Raw genomic sequence first — 16,867 nt, 5'->3', positions numbered from 1 at the left:
GCTATGTATCGAAGCTTCCGAAAGGCGCGTTTCGGGAACTGGAATGCGGCATTGCCACTGCTGGTGTGGTAGGGAATTTGGAGGTTTCATTCCTGTATTCCCTTCAATCTAAGGTTTTCATCCCTGCATTTATGAAGGTAGGGGCCTCGAGGAGTACGGGGTATGACAAAATTCCTACTGCAAAATAGTTTCGCTTAGAACTCACTACTACTCCGTGGCGGCTGGAATTCTCCTCAGAATTCTCCTCAGAAGTCTTAATGTGCACATCGAACGTCTCTTCTTGAGCACAGTCTTGGAAGATATCTGTTATGAGCCGGGTGGCTGAAACAAACCTTTCGGAACGTATAGGGCCATAAAGAAGTTTGCTTCCATAACAACTCGGGTTAAGAATTAATATGTACGGTAACCATAAATATTGTCATTAAATATTTATTAACACAAAAACAGCGTAGGAGACCCTGCGGGTCTCCTACAAAGAGACTTGTTCAGAACGTGCTCAGACGGAAGCCCGAGGGGACGGGCTTTTTGTTTTTGTTCAACGAAAATTATCATTACGTTGCCTCCCCCATCGTCATCCTGTTCGCCAACGTGAAGGGTTTGCTATGTACGACACTTCCAGCCTATGTTCCAACAATTCTTGCCAAAAACAACATCCTTTCTTTCAATTTCGGTCCCAATGTCCCTGCTGTCTTTATCGGTTGTGTACAGAGTTCTTTAACATACAAACACCCCTTGTTATAGTATTCGTAGGCGCAAGTCACCAGCCAATAAGCCAGATGTAACCACCGTAACTGTCAGTACCGCCTTTTTTGTATGCGCGCCAGAAAGCAGCATAGCATATCGACGAGAGGGACGAAAGAGCAAAACCAAAAGTCGCAGAAGAATACTGATAGGCGAAATTACGATGTTAATATGGCATATTACAAACAGGTGGTCGTTACTGAATAGATTGTATGGTAAACGAAGATTGTATTGTATTACGAAGGGGATAAATTAAAACTAGGCAGTGCGCGCTATATTGAAAGGTCATCATACGAACAAGTATTGAAGAAGGGTCAGAAGGAAGGTGCTCGGTACGTGCGACGGACTGTTTACTCCACTTGAAACACGATAGTCGCCTGCAGCTCGTGCCACGTGACTTTCTCACTTCTCACTTCATACCTTTAATCTCTTCCCCTCCCCTCTCGATTCTACTGTGATGAATGCAGTGGCGGTTTCTATAATTCAATTATTTCTGTTCCCTCTTCTGTTTCCACGAACCCCTGATATAGGATGTAAGAGGCCTGAATTACAATCGATAAGTCGCAGGTTTGAATCGCAATATGGGAAGTTTTCATTTACAACCCACCTGATTTCTTTTAGCATATCTTTTCTGTATTTTTAAAAGTATTTTCTCATCAAGCAAAAGTTCGACACATGGAATGTTCAAGATGGACTTTACGGCTTTCTCGCTGTGTCCACGTAGAAATAGCTGCGCATTTAAATGTTGGGGGTACTCCTACATTTCGGTGTGCATAAACCCTTCCGCTCCATTTTGTCTGTCACTGCGGAGCAATCCAACAGGGCTGTATTGGGACAATTGCCCTTAGTGTGACATTCAGCTGAAGTTTGTGGCCGGAGAAAGAGCTCAAATGTTCACCTCGCCCCAGTTCTTGTTGCACATGGGATGGTCGCTTTACAAGTGTGTCGGCATATGGAACCGGTTGGGCGACGAGTGATGGTCGTGAAGGCGGTGTATGAAGTTGAGCTAATTTTCATTTGACATTTTGTAAAAATTCCGTTGTACACCGAGATTTTTCGGGTGGTCACGATGTAGAGAGCCATTGCAGTGTAAATGGGTCTTCTTAACCAAACATACTTTAGCGCTGCCCTCGTGTCTCACTGGACTTCATTTACGTAAGCCATACCGATATCGTGCCTGCAATACTGACTGGTATCCTTTTCGCCCTTCTCAGTTTCACACGACTAGAAGTTCTTGGAAATGCAACAAAGATCAGCTGGCTGTAGTATAAGGGGATATTCGATGCCCCGAATGAATACGTTTTCGAGCACGTTTGGCGGACAAGATAACATTACCCTTCAACAAATTCGGTTGGCGGCAATGCCATATGAATCTAGCTCAGAGGAAGTTACCTTTGACCTCCATTGCTTTACCCAGGGTGTCCAACCGAAAACCGGAACCAAACTGGTATTTTTGCCGGAACTGACCCGAACCAAAATCGTTAATTTTTGGGCACGCGGAACCCGAACCGGAACTGAACGGAAAAAATAAATAACGGTTATTGGTTCACGGCGAAACTGTTTCGGCCATCCGCGGTAGATAATGCGTGGTCAGCGTCATTCAGGGCTTCCATCTTTCATGCACCATCAACTTCGCGACTTCTCACGCGTTTTTCCCTTCAGATAACTCACAACAGTATTAACGCTATTTTCATTGTCGCAACATGAGGAAAGGTATGTGCCCAATGTTGAAAATGTACGCTACTACTGGTAGCGCGGGCAGAGTGCGGGGCTGAGCAACCGAAATTTCCCATTGGGCAGCCTACAGGCGATATGAAACATCGAATTTGCCTTTCTCTCGCGCTGCGACAGCGTAGTGACAATAGGGCCGCAAGATTGCTGCACTGCGCAAAGCGCCTGGGCCTCATTCCAGAGTTGACGGATCGCCTTCGTCACCGTTGCACGGTGGTGAACTGGGACACCTTTCGTTCCCCACTTCATGCATCCTTCTCGGCGCCCATCATGGACCACACCGCTCTTTTTCGGCGTGTCGTCATGGACGCATCCCAACATACGTTGGGGGAGGAGTCCCGCCCAAAGCCAGATCTTCGGCAGCTTCGGGCTGAGCGTAAACGTGCTGAAGTAATTTCCGCACGCGATCCTTCGTTCATACCGGCCAGGCTTCAGTATCAGTGCCTTACCGCTGCTGCCAGACGCCACGAAAAAAGACTGTCGAGGCAGCGCTAGCTTGACTGGTGCGCCTCTCTAGGCCCATCTTCTTCAACGGCGTCTGTCTGGCGCACGTTTCGCGCCATGGAATCGGGCAGTCGCCCACCGGATGCAGCTGCCAGCGCTTGTATTGCGTCAAACAAGGATCCGGCACAATTCGCCCCCCACGTTGCTCGGGCCATGTTTGCTGCATTTGATGTTGTCCCAGTGGTCATGCTGTATCCGTTCCCCCGGCCGAACGATGTTGGATTACGGCCTACTCATGAAGCCGTTTTGGGAATTCAGGCACCGTTCACAGTGACTGAATTCCTGGCAGCGATAAATCACGCTAAACAGCGGGCTGCTCCGGGTCCCGACGGCATAACTTACGAGGTGTACAAGAACATCGACGACCCAGCCCTCGTGCCGCTTTTGGACTCAGTTAATCAGGTGTGGCTCTCCGGTCAACTACCTGACTCTTGGCTTCGGGCGGATATTGTTCCCATTCCAAAGCCCGGGAAACCACCACATGTACTTCAGAACTTGCGCCCCATCACCCTGACATCGACGCTGTGCAAGTTGTAAGAGCGAATGCTTACAGCACGGCTTCAGTGGTGGCTTGATACCTTCCAATGGTATCACTCGGCGCAAATTGGCTGCAGGCCCTATCTCGGTACTGAGGATGGGTTGGAATACCTCTCATCTATGGTTTCAGTTGGAGGCCGATCCCGCCGTGTGAGATCTGTTTTCGCCATGGACATATGCAAGGTTTATGACAACGTTAGTCACGCTGCCATCCTACAAGTTCTAAATGGCCTCCACCTTCCAGACAAAGTCTGCGATTTCGTCCGATACTTCCCTCAACACCGTTCTTTTTCGATCCGCATCAAAGGAGCAAGTTTCGGTAACTTTACACCAGTCCGAGGCGTACCACAAGGGTCTGTTCTGTCTCTGCTTCTTTTCAACATCGTCATGTTGCCGCTAGCTTGGCACATTGCTTCAATCCGAGATCTATATTTCCTCATGTACGCGGATGACATTGCGGTGTGGTCAGTGCATCCAGACCTGTTAAGACAAGCCGAGTGCCTCTAGCAAACCCTAACAGACTGCCAGAGATGGTGCGTGTATGCGGGTTTCACTCTCTCGCAAGAGAAGACGGCTTTACTTCCCGTGGCCAACGCTTGGGGCCGCCGCCTCCTTGCACTGTCCCCCATTTCACTGCAACTGAATGGGAACGACATACCCACGGTTGACCTCCTTCGGGTCCTAGGACTAGAAATAGCGGCATCAGGGTCAGCAGCTCAGTGGCTACAATCTGCTTGACAGAAAGCTGGACAGATGCTCCACCTCGTACGCCGCATCTCTCAGAAGTCTGGCGGGGCCTGCTCGACGATTGCCCGTCTCCTAGTGCGTGCCGTATTACAGCCACGGCTTGTATATCGGGCCCAGTTTCAGCACATGACGCAAGCAGACTGGGCTCGGCTTGAGGCGATCAACAGGGCCGCCATGCGCACAATTACTGGCCTCCCTCGCATAACACTAATTTTAGCGCTACAAGCCGAAGCCCAGCTAAACACGCTAGATGAGATTATTCGTCAGCGTCGCTCCGCCCGCCTGCTAAAGTGTGGATATGTGCCGGAGGCAGCAGCGCGCGCTGCATATATGGGCCAGGTTCCTGATACGATGCCAGCCTTTTCTGCGGCTAGGTCACCCTGGCTCTACCATCAGGTGACGGAGAACAAGCCTCTGCAAAGGATACATGTACGAAACTCCGGCCTTCGTCAACCTCTTGATGCACCCCTCCTTCATATCGGTCACTGGACGCCTGCGACGCGGTCGTGAGTCATGCAGGCTTTCGTGGACGCTAGGGCACACGACTCCGTCGTAACCACAGCCTTGGCTTGTCCCTCTCACCCAAGCTTAAACCAGTGCTTCGCCTGCGAGACCCTCCGCCCTCTACCAAGCCTGTTGGCAGAACTTACTGCTATTCGGGATGCTCTCCAAGCGCTTGCATCGACAGTAACTACCAGCGTGAAACTGCAAATTTACACGGATTCAACGACAGCAATACGTGATCTACGTCGCGTTTCGCGTAGCACCAGCATTTCGGCACGTGTTCACGAGATTCTGGACACATACCCATGCCCATTGCGTGTTTTGTGGGTTCGCCGGAACATGCTTCCTGCCCACATAGCGGCGGATCGCGCCTGTCGCCGTATAGACCTTCCCCGGCCGCTACCACTTCTTCCGGTGTCCACATTAGAAGAACTGCTGGTGGAAAAGGAGAACCTCCGCCGCGCCACGCGTGCTTTACTTCGGCCGGGTGGAACTGACGTCCCCAGTGGGCTCGCTCGCTGGGAGGAGGTCTTGCTGCGGAGGCTGCGAGTTGGGGTGGCCTTATCCCCAGCAGTGACCTACGCTTGGCCTGCCCGCTATCACGCACCGTTTGCGGACACCTGTCCCTTTTGCATTGTCCCTGCGTCCGAAGCCGACACGAGCCACCTTCTATGGACCTGTCCTGCCCTTCAAACGTCTCGCCTGCAACACCTCCGGGGCACAGAGCTCCATCCTGGGAGACCCCCTGATCTACAGCGGTGGATATGGGGCCCTCAGTACCGGTCGCTGCTGACTTTTCTGCGTGAAACAAAAGTGATGTTGTATATATAACTGTTATGCCGTAAGGCAAACTCTCGCAAAAAAAAAAGCGAAGGCCCACACCCGAAATGTGCCTACTTGTTGCGTTTCATACTTTTCTTTAAAAAGGCCACCCGACTGCATAGTGTAAACACCTGAGAATTGTGACCCTCAAAAGCTGCTCGGAGGGTGAAGCGTTCGCTGCTGACCACAAAGATGCGGATTCGATCACCGCGCCCGGTTGCCGTTTTTCTGATACAAAGGAAAAACGGAAAAACCATGTGTAAAGATTTCGACGCACGTAAGGATGCTCAGATGGTCTAAATTGCTCTGCCGGCATTCAATATAGGGTGCGCCTTATAGCGCAGCAGTAGCTTCGAGGAATAAAACGGCCATGATTATTTGACACGTGTGTTTCCACGGGCCCATCAAGTGGCTTTAAATTATTCCGCGCCGAGTTCCCACAGAACTAATCTAGGCTCTTTTTTGGTGCCTTCTGCTATCAAATAAGCAACACACCAAAAGGTAGACGTTGCTCTACACACCCCTTCCTTTGTCGAACCTTTCACATATACAAACGTGTAATCACGTCGAATGCCGCGAGCGGTGATACCTGATATAAATTCAGTTTAAAAAGCTGAAGAAACGCGAACTTTTCCGCTCTATAAAGATGACAACTTCGCGTTTTTTAACGGCTCCAAATAACAATAACAGATATAGCAGACAAAGCTATTACTGTACGAGACCCACTTTCTCCTTTTGTTAGAAACTGTATCCTTGGTTAATGCAGACGCTACGTATTTCGTCTTCGATTAAAAACAGCGCTAAAGAAGAAGGCGACATATGCAGAAAGGCAAGCCGGTACCGCATTATGGCATTTTCCCACTGCTAATACTTCGCTCTTATTGTAGCGTAAGCTATACTGGCCGAGGTTGAGCAGTTTCGCGTGGACTTTGAAGGGCGATGCTGCGCAAGCGCGAGGAGAATTGTATTGATTGGATTGGATTAAATTGAATTGTATTGGATTGGATTGGAAATCCAAAAAAATTTCCCCGCATTTCCCCGAGGGGAAGAATGTGAAAGTGCGAATGCAGGAGTTGAATTTGCGCGGTTCGGTAATGTTCGCGAAAGAGAGATCACACACACACACACACAACTACAAAGAAAGAAAGATGCATTTATTCGCAGACACCTATTGTGTTGTCGTTGTACTTGATTGCTAGAGCGGATCTCAGCTTTGAAATTTCGTGCCAGTACTCCTTTAAGCGGGTGCATTAGCCCTTCTCACGCCCGATTCCTGGCCAATCCCCCACGTGGGTATGTGCCATGTCAGCGGCCAGGCAGCGCGCGCCCATCTCCCCCCGTTGCCAAGGAAGACGAGGAGCGCGCGCACCCGCAGCTGTTGCTATGTGGACGGACGGCGGTCAACGGAATTCAGGGTCGCTTATAAAGTGCATTCGCACTTAATATAATTGGAGTACGGGCCAATAGAGAATTGGGTCGGCACATTCGCCGGTCTGCGCATTCCAGAGGAGTGACGTCATAGCCGCCGTGGCAGACGCACTGGCGCCGGCGCGTGCCCAGCTGTGCGCCTTTGTTACGCAGTAGCCAAGTCTGACGCTGCGCCGAAGCCACTTGATAGCCGTTTCGCGTGGCTCCTGGAGAGCCGTGCTGCGCATGCGCGAGGAGCAGAGACTCGACTGGACTGGACTGGACCGGACCGGACTCGACTGGATTGGATTGGATTAGATTGGACTGGACTGGACTGGACTGGACTGGACTGGACTGGACTGGACTGGATTGGATTGGATTGGATTGGATTGGATTGGAAATCGTCTTAGCAGCAGTAAGCATGATGATCAGCTAATCTTAGAAAACCAGAAAGCCTACAAATAACCGGCTGAACCTTAACTCATGCTACGTATATCCTGGCATAGCCGAGCTAAGCCACTGCTAATTTTTCTGCTGTGTGTCTTTTCAGGGATACTCTATTCTCGGATATGCGGTACACTTACTTGCCTAACTCATTGATCTGCGGCTACTGCTACTAGTACCAAAAATTAAGGGGGGGGGGGATGCGATACCGCTGTCGACAAATTAAAGAGCGTCTCTTCAAAAATGTTTTACCTCGACTTTACGAGTCCCTCCGCCGCCCTGGATTATATCCCGGTGAGCTGTTTTCACTTCCTTTCCTTTTCGTTTCCCTCAAACCACAACAAAAACAACAGTGTAATCAGTCTGCAGTTTTTAATCGCATAATCTAATATAAGATGGCGCAGTTTAGTGGACGGAACGGAGGCGGTTGTCAGACGTAACAAAGACGTATTCATACAGACAGACAGACAGACAGACAGACAGACGGACGGATGGACGGACGGACGGACGGACGGACGGACGGACGGACGGACGGACGGACGGATGGACGGACGGACGGACGGACGAATGCATGACAGATGGACAATGATGTTATTTTGTCCGTCAGGATCAGGTACTGTGGGTGGAAGAGCCGAGGGGGCCGCCGCGACTGTAAAAGCCCGGAAGGTGGCCAGGACTTAATCTCCGGCCCGCGCGTCGCGACACATCTACACACAGATGTGTGGGTAGGGAACGGGGGAGGGGGCGGGGGAATCGCAGAGGGAATGGTAGTTAGGGCCGAGTGCGCCGCAGGCTGGAAAGGTAAGGGTAGTAAATAGGGGTGAATGAGTGTGTATCAGTCGTGTTCGGATGCGCAGCATGTGGCCTTCCTCCGCGGAGAGCTGTGGGTGCGGGGGTGGGTTTCGCAGCGGAGGGCGCAGTACACACACATCCGTAATAGCTTTTGGAAAATGTATCCAAGTAACCAGAGTAATGATGAGCGACTAAGCGCTAACTAAAAGCGCACTTTTAATAAACTTTTGACTTGCACCCTCGAGTAGGTGATTGAAAGCACATATACTAGGTGGACAAACCGTCGAATTTATAGGTAGCATTTACCTGCCTGCTGTAGTATTATTTTTCTTACGCTACAACTGATGAAAAAGGAATACCAATGGATTTAAACACGTCACCCGCTAATATACGGGGGGGACTCGACGGCACTTAGGTCAAACTCTAGGTATTTAACGTTCAGGGTGATGGATTATCCGCGAGAGAAGATTACGATTTCAACAAAAAAAAAACGGAAGAGAGATAAAGTGTATCCCAAAGGCATGTTGGGACACTTGTTGGTTTAACGTAGTACCTCGGACAACAAAAGTGCTGGGCGGAAATGTAGCTGGTAAATTGTCACTACTTCATGTGTTCTTTTTAATATCTAGCCTAATTGCTCATGGTTGCTCTTGACCTAAACCGGGCAAATTTTATTGGGAAAATAGTATTTTCAAGGCACCAGCATTATATTGAATATTCGTGGTCGCTTTCAACTGCAAAACATTTCTTCGCACTTCTCCAAATATTTAACTCACCGAACCAGTTCGCAAACCGGTTCGCGTTGTGATTTAGTCGAACCGGAACTTAATGGGAACGAATTAAATTCATCCGAACCCGATCCGTAACCGAACCTCGGCATGTTATAGTTTATTGTAGTTGCCGAATAGAGTAAAACCCGGTTTTACTGAACAGCGTGATTCAACGCGATTTGTAATTCGATATAACCAGACCCGCTTATAACGAACTTCGGTCCCAAATTCATTATAAACAATGTGAACAGTTGATTGAAAATGCGCTAACGAAATAAAGATCATGCAATTCACGGTGGCTAGTAATTTACTCTAAAAGAAATGGATTGCAGAGAAACACACACCTATTTCCAGTAAGCTGCGATTTTCGCCTAAACATTGCATTTAACACCATCAATGAGAATGGCACTCTCAACACGCGACATCATTTCGACAAACTCCAGTCTCCGCAGCACATCGGTTGCAGAAAGGGCTTTTTGCAACCTTTGGCACAGGCGATCGTGTCCCGGCGATGGCTCGTCAGTGGCACCTGCACCAGACGCCATGGCTGTAGCAACAATTTCAGAATACAGCTGGCTAGCTGTCACAGCAAGGTCGCCTTCGACCGTCCAGATGTCCTCAAAGGGAAATGTTTCTGGGAGACCACGCGGAGTATCGGCGAGTTCGTCCCAAAGCGTGGCAATATCGCTGTTGCCTGGCGCTGCACTCGCAACTTCTGTGCCCTCTCGACACAGTCCAGCATGGTGGAAGCTGCTGCTAATTGTGCCTGGAGTTACGTCCTGCAAAGCACGACTGATTAATTCGATAGCAACCAGCAAACTAAATAATTGTTTGTTTACCAGGGGATTGCTCCCGCTTCTGCATTTCACGGAAGCGCAGGCGTGGAGCATGGCGGCCCGGAGCAGCCGGCGCAGAAGCGCGTTGTCGGATGTTTGGTGACCGAGCGCCCGCGCTCAGAGTTAAATATGTCCACTACTTATCGTTTTAATACAAACATTTTACATATATAATGGACGAAGAATTTTCCGTGTTCGCTATAAAGCATAATTCGCCCGGTCCGACGTCGCTTTATTCGGGTTTGACTGTAGTATCAGTGGAGTCTTTTTGCTTCCTTTCTGGGCTCTTGAATCAGCGCTTTCCATTTCTTTGAGATTTACGCTGGTGTTGCTGTATACGTTGAGCACGTGAGGCCTGCGACAAGATGCTTGGTTGGAGACAATTGCCGCAAATCGGTTGGCGATTCCTCGAGGTTTGTAACTGTTATAAATGTTCTGTTCGGTTTTGCAGATTCTGTAGGAAGACCTTGCAGTGCCCGCCGTAGTCATAGGGGGTGGGGAAGGAGGTTGTTTTATGCAGTGCGATTATGCATAGAGAATTTGATGGGGTACCTTTTGATACCTTTTGCTTTTTAGCAATCAGCAGTTTCCTTGGTAGAGAGTAATGGGTTCTGACATCTCTTTTTTTTTACTGCGAAATGATTCACATTCTATATCAAACGACAGTGTGTTGAGTGGGCTGGTTGGGGTTAGGGACTGTTTTCACTGCAACTCCACCACTTGACTGCATCGCTGGCCTCCAAACGTTTATCTAGTGCCGTCTTGTGGCTGTGCATTTTCTGGCGCTGGTCGAAAACTACCTTTCAAGCTTTCAAGCTTACGGATATATTTCCATATAGCAGCTAAGGTGCCCGATGCGCTGGTTTCTGAAGAAGGGGGGGGGGGGAGGGGAGAGAGGCGGGGGGTGGCGTTCTTGTGCTGCATTTTGTGCCGGTACCTTCGTTTTTTCTTGGGTGCTTCTAGATGGGTTAACAGTTATTGGATGCGGCATTTGAGCGTTTCAGGGTGGGCCGTTTCCGCACCTAGTCGTTTCTTTGGCTGTTCGTTTTCTGTATAAATTTGGTTTTACGAATATATTTAGTTCCACGGGGCGGGTTTTGTAAGCAATCTGGGAAGATCTTCGGGTTGTGTGGTTGGAGAAGCGAGAACTGAAGACCAGCTTACCTGATGCTGTGTTGAATGCTACCGCCGACTGGGCCTTGCACTCTTTGCTGGTGCAACGAGTTATCTGCTGACTAGTGCTGTTGGTGATGCGGTTTATTAGATTGGCGGGTTTTGAGCCACGCTTTCCTTGTCGTGCAGGAACGATAGGGTACCGGTTCACGCTATTTCTTTGCCTATCGCTGAAAGGTTGACGTTCCGTTACTTTGCACTTCGTGGTGCATGCGTGTTCCGGTGTTGGGTCGCACTCCTGACACTGGTCCAACCCCATACGGAAGCTTCCGGTGTTAGGCATCTCCTCAATGGCCAGTGTCACCAGAACGCGTGCAGCACTGGACAAATCAGCGATGCCGTCGACGGCGGGTACGTAGCCGATACGCGCAAAAGTAGGTTGGCCCATGAGGTCATTCAAACGTCACCGGAGCACAGGGGGACTTTCTGAGGATTAGGCATTGCAGTATTCTAAAGGCTGAGAAAGCTATTATGTAGGGCAACCGTTCGGAAGTCCTGTTTAGGCCCACAGCGTGTATCCCAACCCGAGCGCTGCGTGGAAACGGCTTTAAGTAGGTCACCATGTTATGCATCACTGCACCGACCGGAAGAAAGGAAACTTCTTTCAGAATGACCGTATACTCGCCATTTGGAGTGCTGGCGACAGCAGGATTTTACCCTGTATCCGCTTCGATTGCATTTTGTAGGGTTCAGGTGATTTCTGATAGCTTGCTGACTACCCCTTCGGTATTCTGGCTGTCATCCCAAGCCACTAAACGCAGCCTTGATCATGATCGGAATACATTTTTTTTATATTTGTAGTACGGTAGCCGGCGGAGCGTGAGTAAAACCACGATGGTTACCTGGCTTTTGCGTGGAGACCGTCGGATAAGTTTGTTTTGCTTCGAGTCGATAGCTCAGTTTTTTTTCCACGAACCGGTTCAGGGGATTGTACGTCCGCTGAGTTCATCATACAGTAGTGTTGTTTTCAAATGCTAGCATCTGCTTCCTTAAAGATTCATCATACACCGGGAGCTCCGGCGCGGCTGCTGCAGTCGGATTTGTCGAGACGGCGCTGGCTGTGCGTCAAATCTTGATTTCGGGTGTTTGGGGTGTCCATTGCTTATCAGCCCTGGTGGAATGAAAGACTGTAACTATATACAGCAAACGATACCAATTCTGTGATAGGAATAACGGAAAAATGGCGTATGACGCGAAGCTTACCGTTGCCAGTCCAGAATATATTTTCGTTTTATTCTTCCTTGAAATCGGAGCTAAATTTCTTTGCGGGAATATAGTTACATTCCCTCAACTGTAATATTAGGGCGGAGCGTTTCTCTTCATTCATCATTTTCGCCATCAAATGTGCCAAATAAATGTCCCGAATGTTACTCTCCAAACTAAAATTGAGAATAGCGTTATTCTTTCAGCGCCTTATCTCGTAGTGTTTTAACGGCACCAAGGTGACAGCATGGCTTCTGATGCCTTAAAAGTGTTCGGCATTCACAATGCTTTATAAGTTGCCCGTCATCGTCGAAGCAGCACAGGTGCGTGTGGCTAAACATCGGCTTTGCAACTGTGATCAGATTTGCCCGGCTTTTTTCTTTGAAAGTGTACCCTGCTCAAATGTTGGCCTGAGCGCCTGTAGGAAATTCCTTGCTGTACACTATAAACAGCCGCTCTTTGTTGACTATTCCATCACGATGGACCCTACAGCCTCACTTTGGCTGCGTATCTTTGTAGTTTACACACCGTTGAACTTTTCCTGGAGGCCTGCCGTACAACCTTTCTCTCGAACTGGCATTTAACTCTTCATGGCGAGCCGTTCTTCAAATATCCACAAATGAGATATATTTAATCGTTTGAAGACACTGGACCTTATTTTTTAGCTGTGTTTCCGCCACTCAGCCGTCGCAGAAATATCTCTCTGCAAGCTACACTTCCATCCAGCTGTCAAACTGCAGCAATTGTTTAGCGGTTCAAATTGTTCTGCCACGCACCCACCCAACCGTAAAAGAACTAGCCGAGCTGTAGGTTATTAGGCCAGCTGGCAGGTTATAGAGCCTGCGATGAACGTATACTATTGTAACAGGAATTATTTGTTGTTGCAACCGAAAAATAAATTAAATGATAAACATGGGCGGTTTACCACAAAGTATACCGCAGATTTATTCTCCCAATTTATCCCAATCTCGCGTGGCTGCTATTACATTGGTAAAGAAGGCAGATGCATCAATATTCGGTTCCTTGAGCATACTTCTTCCCTAAAAGTAAACGCTGTTGCGACCCGGAGGCCGACCCAAACCGAGCTCCGTCACCTACGACATACGTGTGGTAGCGTGGTGTGAAGCGAGCGGCCAGCCTCTGTTGCAGCCGTGAAGAAGTCCAGAAGCCGTAGCCTAACGTAACTGTTTACTTCGTAGCGAGAGGTGAGCCGAAGCCAAAGAACAATGCCCCGACGGGCGAGGTAACACTACAGGACTCCTGCAGAGTGACAGCATTGATTCACTGCTCAAACAGGAATGGGGTATAGCGCTTGCGGTGGTAGTATTTATACCCAAAAGCGCCAATGCTCAAAACAGCGTTCCCTCTAGATTGTGCACACGCAACGAACGTCACAGACACACACCACACTCTTTCCAGAGTTTGTGAGCAGTCGGTAGCAGCGGCGCACGCTTAGTCCAAGATAGGGGAAGGAGGAGGACTCCGCTGCGATCTCAGGGCCTCTGCGTCCTTGAAGCGCGTCGAGTCGTGCTTCGCCGGTAACTGTCGAAGTTTGAAACGCGCCAAAAGCGAAGCGTCTGACCCGGGCTTGTCGAGACGTGAAAACATGAGTCACCGACATGGTGGGGTCGGCACGCGATGGAGGCTCCGCGTAGGCACGCGATGGAGGCTCCGCCGCACAGCTGAAGAGTGTTGCAGGAAAGTACGGCGGCTGGCCGAATCGTAACAACGCCTGCTCGCTTCCCCCTCCAACTGCAGGCAGTCCGGTTGCATGCCTTTGGTAGATAAGACAGAATCTATTTTTAGGCATTCTCAGCAACATACTGGTGACGCTGGCATTTTTAATAGGATAGTCTTTCCTGGGCTACGTAAACCCGAAAATTTTGGTCGGTCTGGCTGTCCCCCGATTCAGCCAGCCGGCTAAAAGAAAGAGGTATTGAGGAAGCTCATATAAGCAAACGATTTCAAAACCCCTAAACCTAGCGGAAATGTTCATAGTTGCCAACATTAAACAAAAAGAAAACATTAGGAATATTTGAGGGAAAACATCAATACATCAGTGGTACTAGCCGTGTTATTTTTAATTGAAAATAAACGTGTGCTTAATTTTTCCAATGGCAAATAAAAAAGGCGCGTTGAAAACACCGTTTTGACCCAGAAATATGAAAAGAGCTCACGCCCGAGCCTAGACCCTGTGGCGGAATAACAAATCCAACAGTAACGAAAGCTTTAAATAGTTGGTGCGCGAGCGGTGGGACGCGCGAGAGGAGGGTGGGATCAGTAAGCAAGTCGACTAAATTTATATGGTGTAGAAAAATAGTTTGAACTAAACAGGCAAGTCGGTTGTTGACAACCGACACCACGACACAGCGAGATCCTCTGACAGTCACAGCGTCACCATCGTCAGCAGGAAAATCGAATTGGCTTGAGCAAACCTCCACGGTGGTTATCGTGGCAGTTGTGGTACGGGAGGGTAAGAGCGTAAGACGTGGCCGGGGGAGAGAAGAGAGGCATTTACGTGGTGGGGCGCCAAAAGCCGATCATAGCCTTTCAGCGACATTTGGAGCGAATTCACGCGATACACAGCCATTTGTAACCGCGGAGCTCTTGTAGGTCAAGCCTTTCTGTCCGTCTGGTGAAAGTCTTGCGTCACGCAGGGTAGCATCAGGTTCCCAGACCCACTAATGGAGGGCGCAGTGGTCTCGGGGGTGGGGGGGCTAGGTAGTGTCATTGGATAAGGTTACCGAGTATCGGCACACTTTTCTCCTAATGTTTCGCGCCGCTGCCATGATCATTGGTCAGTTCGCATCACGTTACATTTGTTTACACTACGATGGTTCATAAGCGCCGTCATTTTGTTGTGTATGTGTTTTATTGGGGAAACTCTCGTACACTTAGCTTATTCTCCTTGCCCTGCTGCTGCGCGCAACTGACGCTGTTCCGAATGCGAATGAAAGATAACGCGTGTAGCAGCATTTGCGCAGCAGAAGTGGCTCCGGAGATAGCGTTTCGCTGCATCTTCGGCAGTGTTGTTAACAAACGAACGGTCGAAGTTAGCGGCGAGGTCGTAGATGCGGCAATCTCCCAACAGTGGTAAACACCAGAATGGCCGCCGTTGCTGACTTGCGTGCGTGAGTGGCGGTGCCATAATACCCTATCTAGTGACAGTAGGCTAGGCTGCCAGGGGTGGGTTCCTCTCCCTACCGCTAGGAGAGGGAGATGTATAGGTGCCGATTCCTCTGGTTTAATCATAGAATTCGCGCGGCGACGGCGCTGCCGTTCTCGGGCGAGCGCCCGTTGACGTTTGAGCCGAGACAAAAGAACCATAGGGGTACTGTTCCAATAGACTTCGCATTGGGTGTAACTGGGTTTATTTATCTATATCTAACGTCTGTTATTGCCACATTGGAGACCCTCCTAGAAGAGGGCATTGTTCATCTTTAAAGAATAATTTTGTGAGGGGAGTACACGCCACATCTTGTGCGCCAATGATATTTCGCCATTTTTACATAACCGCAACTCCACTCGGGCACTTGGTTTATAGATTGGCTAATTTAAGACTAAGATGCATACACAGTACTTTCTTAGAGTGAAGCGGCGCATGCCCCAGCTTTCAAATATTTTATGTGTGGATAAACCGTCGTGGAACGGCAATTTTTCCCCCCTAAGAGTTATAATGTTCTGTTTCTATCATGAAAGGCTTCTGGAGTGACATTTTGGCCCGTGTTTTCCCATCCAGCTTGAAGAGCTTCCGGAGCGACATTTTGCCCTGTCTTTCATGGCTGAGCATGCACACATCACCGGTTTCCCCCTTATGCATGTACGGCTAGAGGATTAGATGGAGTTGGCGACGTGCTTGCGCAGCCACGCTTCATGCAATCAACGACGGCGTGCCCGTTGTGCTGGTGGGAGAATTCAACGTGGGTGTCTCACGGCTCGATGCGACCAGACATTTGTCCTTCGTGGTTGAGCATACGGGCTGGTGTGTTACACAGATAGTAAGATGGCTAGGTCGCGGGAGGGAAAAGGACAGTCCCATGTCTGTGCCCTAAAATCAAAGGGGCCATTGAGGTAAAATGCAAGTTTGTTCCATTCGAAAGATTGCATTGTTAAAACAACACTGACACCACCTTTAACACAAACTCCACTTTAATAAGCTAGGCAATGAGGAACACAGAGAATAGCCATGATACACCTTAGCTACCTTTCCGCGGTGAATTAATGACGTATTATTTGCAGGTCGTTGCGAGTGGCTGAGGTTGACAAAATACAAGGCAAATTAAACAGGGATTATAAGATTGCAGAATGAGCTATTTGCGCTTAGGTTTAGCGCATATTCATTCTATAGCAGTAAGAATGGTAGGATAAACAATGGAAGTAGAGAACTAATACGTATTCATAGATGCACCAGTGTATACTGCGCTTACTATGCCGGCCGTAGCCGCACATCCGTTTGCTAGTTGCGCTTGTCTAGCCCAACACTTATCAAGTGTTATAAGCGACGTTTGTCTTACTTTCCGCGCATACCCAATGTTTGACGAAGCGATTGCTATCAATCGTAATGAAAATGAGCCAGGTATAAATGCCGTCACGAAGAAAGCGAGTTCGGACAGCCGTCCAGTCGGTATTTAAGCGCCATCCTGGGGCGGCGGACGG

The sequence above is a fragment of the Haemaphysalis longicornis genome, unplaced genomic scaffold, assembly GCF_048455015.1.
Source record: "Haemaphysalis longicornis isolate Haplotype H1 unplaced genomic scaffold, Haemaphysalis longicornis Haplotype H1 scaffold_31, whole genome shotgun sequence".
Lineage (NCBI taxonomy): Eukaryota > Metazoa > Arthropoda > Arachnida > Ixodida > Ixodidae > Haemaphysalis > Haemaphysalis longicornis.
Note: the sequence above shows the minus strand (reverse complement) of the source record.